Source organism: Arachis stenosperma, chromosome 4 (assembly GCF_014773155.1).
Source record: "Arachis stenosperma cultivar V10309 chromosome 4, arast.V10309.gnm1.PFL2, whole genome shotgun sequence".
Lineage (NCBI taxonomy): Eukaryota > Viridiplantae > Streptophyta > Magnoliopsida > Fabales > Fabaceae > Arachis > Arachis stenosperma.
In genome coordinates this window covers 87,781,710-87,786,391 of record NC_080380.1, presented here as the reverse complement: position 1 = coordinate 87,786,391, position 4,682 = coordinate 87,781,710, and the positions used below count along the sequence as shown (strand labels likewise).

General features: G+C 26.8%; 1 pseudogene; it reads right to left on the bottom strand.

Moving 5' to 3' along the window:
• Nucleotides 1-462: 462 nt before the first annotated feature.
• Nucleotides 463-4,366, bottom strand: LOC130975179 (3-ketoacyl-CoA synthase 20-like; annotated as a pseudogene).
• Between the last annotated feature and the right edge of the window lie 316 nt (nucleotides 4,367-4,682).

Genomic DNA, 4,682 nt, shown 5'->3' with positions numbered 1-4,682 from the left:
TCAATCGCAACAACACAATAGAATTCAAGTTGAATATATATTAGTTCGCAACTGAAATTGCAACTAAAATCACGAACACATTCACATTCATTGCAATCGTAATTATACATATTAACTAATTTTGAATTAAACTTTTTTACTTTTTTGTTAAAGTGATCTCTTATTTTTAAATCATTTCTAATTTTATTCAACCATCAAATAATTGAAGGACAAAATATTCAATATGATACCAACTGAAAAAAGCAAATATAAGAAATAAATTAAGATAAATATAAGCGATTCAAAAAAAGACTATTCATAATTAACTCTCATAAAAAAGTGAAAACTTATTATACCAATCATTGCCTCCCAAAAGAGAACTAACAAACAATCAAACCGACACATTATAAATTAATCTCATAGCTAGAGAAACTAAAACTCTTCTTTAAGGGAAAAAAAAAACTAAAATGTTTATTATTTTCCCTAGTTTTCAATATCGGTAGGAAATTCATTAATCTCATTTGTCCACAAATTTTTCTCATCTTTGGATCAATAGTTTCTAAGTGCACACCAAACAGCACTATTACACTTGAATCCAGATCCAAACGCAATTTGCCAATGCGATTTCCTTTTTTAATCCTTCCTTTGGCTTCACAATATGCCAGCTACCAAACTGAACTGCTTGACGTATTCCCATATCTATATAGAGACATTCTAGAAGGTTCCATATGCCAATCACTTAGTTCAAGCGTTTTTTGCATTTCATCTTGAACCGCTTTTCCACCGGTGTGAATACAAAAGTGCTCAAAAGCTAACTTAAAATCCGGAGTGTAACACTTAATAACCATTTTCTTGAAGGACTTTCTTGCAATTAAATTTAAAAGAAACTTGAGTTGTTCCATTCGGGGCAAAACATAAATTCCAAGAGTTGAGATATTAGCTTTAAGGGCTTGTCCAGCAGAACTCATAATATCTTTGGAGAGTGCAACACCGGTTATATTATCATCATCCTCTTTTTGCATTACACTGTTGTAGCAATAGTCTTGAGAACCTTTGTGTTCTAACAATGTGTTTGAGGTAATACTTGGAACGATTAGAATCAGAGTTAAGGTTTGAGAGTAAGACTGCAGCACCACCCATTCGAAAGAGGCAATTAGAGAGTAGCATCGAACGGTTGTTTCCTGTGTATGAACCTCCATTGATGTTTTCGGTGCTGATCACTAAGGCATAGGAATTGGGATGAACCTATACATACATTCATTTGAAATAATAGGTTAGACACCATTTATACTTAGACCAACGTTTTAAACGTCTTTATTTAATTTCGTTTATTGAATAAATTGTCATATATTAAATTTTGACGTGTGATATAAATTAAAAGTGTTATTTTTATTAAATAGTGATATTATGTTTTTAAAATTGTGATTTTGACTTTAATATTAAATTTTTAATTTTTTAAAATTTATATTTTTAACAAAAATTTTATTAGGTTATTTTATATTTTATTATTTTTTATAATTTTATAATATTATTTTTTGTTGTCATTGTATTATTATTTGATACTTTTTTTCATTTTACAAATTTTACAATTTTTTATGATTTTTTAATATTTTTCTTTGATTTTTAAAGATTTATATTTTAATTTATTAATTCTTATTGTTAATTGTTCTATTTTTAGTCCAATAATTCATATTTATTTTGAATTTTTTTAATAAAAGTATAAAATTTATTGTGAAATTGAGATTTTAAAAAATATTATTTTGTATAATTCAAAAAATTTAGTATTGTTTGAATTAATATTAGTTAGAATTATTAATAAATTATTTTTTCTTAAATCTTTAATTTTATTTATAATTTATATTTTTATTATTAATTTATATTTTTTAAAATTTATTTTTTTACTGTAACCTAATAAACAATTTTAAAAAATTTATTTATGCAATTTTTATATTAGTGGTGTCCTTTATACTACTAATGATTCAATTAAAACTTAACTGAATAATGAATATTATAAATATATATTTTAAAAATAATTTTTAAAAATTATAATTTTAAGCTTTTTCTTTGGTAAAAATAAACCAAATTAATAATTGACTTTTATACTAAATCTAATTGATTAATTGGTGAATAGTGATAAATTTCAATTGAGTACCGTTAGAGAGCTAATGGTGTCCACTAAGAATCGAATTCTTAACCTTTAGATCTAAAATTTTAATACCATGTCATGATACCACTCATCCTAAAAGTTTCAACTGATAAAAAAAGATAACACTAATAGTTATATCTATAATACTTCCTAAACCTCTATTGTGCATATTATAAATATTCTATTGATTCCGTATACTTTCTCATGAATTATACCATCATAAATTACTCATATTTAATTTTAAGGCGATCAAAAATCTTATTATATTTAACTTTGAAATAATGATATTTACTTTATAAATAAAATTAGGCATTCCGCCTGTCACAAAAAAGGGGACAATGGTCCCTCCCAAGTTTTAAATTTCTTTTATAAATTATATATAAATTTTAATTTTTTTTTTTAAATATTTATTTTATTCTCATTTATATTATGAAATTAAATTTTGGTCCTCTCTAAAATTGATCCTAGCTCCTCCGCCCTAGCATACATAAAGCATAGTACACTTTCTCGAAGTCACATAGGTCACAGCATATCATATTATGTATATAGTTACTCTATTATGAAACGTATAGTCAAGTTAAGCCCATTAGTAGTCCATGCATAGCAAATTAAAGAAAATAAACCTCATTTTTATTTGTAGTTTCTAATTTGTTAGTCAACCATGTTAGCTGTTAGTTGATAAATATAAATTAAAACTATTAAAATTAAATATTAATATAAATATTAAATATATTTTAAAAATAAATTGAATACGTAAATTTATATAATATATAATAATTAATTTTGATATACACAGAATATTTTTTTTCTCTCAATATAGTATTAATAAACGGTAAACTCGAGAATAGAGACAAACAAAATTCAAAAATAATAATAACAACAATAGAAAAAGATTTTATTTTAGAGAAATACTTCTTATCCTTTAATTTTTTTATTTTAATTAATTTTTTAATTTAAATAATATTATTTAATTAATTTAAATATTCACTTTTTAAGAAGTTATTTATTTTTTAATTTTTTTTAAAATTGAAAATATAATAATTTTTAAAAAAATACCTAGTTGCACTGATTATTTATTTTACAGTATGTGTTGAAATTGATGTACCTGTAAGAGTCTTTGGCGAGATCAATGGCTACAAGTCCAGCACTACAACCCATGCCACTTAGATTATAAGTCAAATGTCATCCTTAAGCCTATAATGGTTCACAACCATTGAACTCAAAGATGGTGTTGTGTTCAACAAGCTACAATTTGTTACAATTATCCCTATCTCCTCTGCCTTCACTTTTGTCTTCCTCAAAACCTCATCAATGGCGCCAACCATCACCGATTCTGTCTCTTTCGCCGCCTCCGCTAAGCAAATGTTTGGGGGGATCTCCAATAAAGCCTCCGGCATGTGAGTCCTCTGGCCGAGGCCGGACTTATCTAAAATCTTCCTTTGAAAATCCAAGCTCTCATCTTGGAATCTGCCTGTGGACTTTAGGCACTCAAGGAACATGTCTTTAGTGCACATGCATTTAGGGTTAGGTTTGTAGCATGCAAAATCCAGTAGATAACGTGTCTTCTTCTTTTAGGGTCATAATAATGATGATGACGATAATAATAGGTGAAATGTGGTTAGCCACCACAATGAAAGTGGAATATTATGATGAGAGGTTTCTTGAATGAGAGTGGTGGGGGAGTTTGAAAACATAATAAAAAGAACTAACAAGGCAAATAAAAATGGCACAAGAAAGATATTCATCACGATGAACTTTTGATATATATGTGGGATATACATAACTCTCACACAATTTATAAGCCGGTTTGTGCCTAAGTTGTTGAGATATTAGAGGTCGATAAACCCGGCTCGGTTCGACATGAAACCAAATACAACTATTGACCTAATAATTAAACCGGGCTATGTTTGGGCTTGGAATTACCGGGCTCGATCTAGTTAAGAAAGTAATTGTGAGTATATATCATTGGTGAGTGGTGACTTAGCTTGGTCCAACATGAATATATTGTTTTGAGTTTAATGAGTACGTACTTTAATATTTAATGATAGTATACAATTATTTTATATTATTAATTAATTATATTTAAGAATTCGAATGACTTTTTAAATAGTACTAGAGAAAATTCTAAGTCAAAAAATAGGAGAAAACATTGATTATAACAATTAACTGTGACAGCACATAATTAAATGATATAATTTTTTTATGGTATTTTCTAACTCGATAGGTCATAGATTGATCCATCGCGAATCTCAACTCTATTTAAGAGTTTGTTGTTGGCCAATAAATTGCTACATAAACAAGTTGAAATTCGAACCCTCGATATTTAATTAAACGAATTAATAAATTTAACTACTAAATCAACCTAAATTGTTTCTTGATACTGATAATGTTAATAATTAGAATACTCAAATTATTTATTTTTTCTTCCCTTGTCTTGGATTTAGACATGATACTTGCAAGTGATTAGTTTTTGTTGATTGAACCACCGACATTTGAGTCTATATTAGACATTTAGATTTAGTGTTAGTTTCTATTGGTTTATTTAGGAGAAAACAAA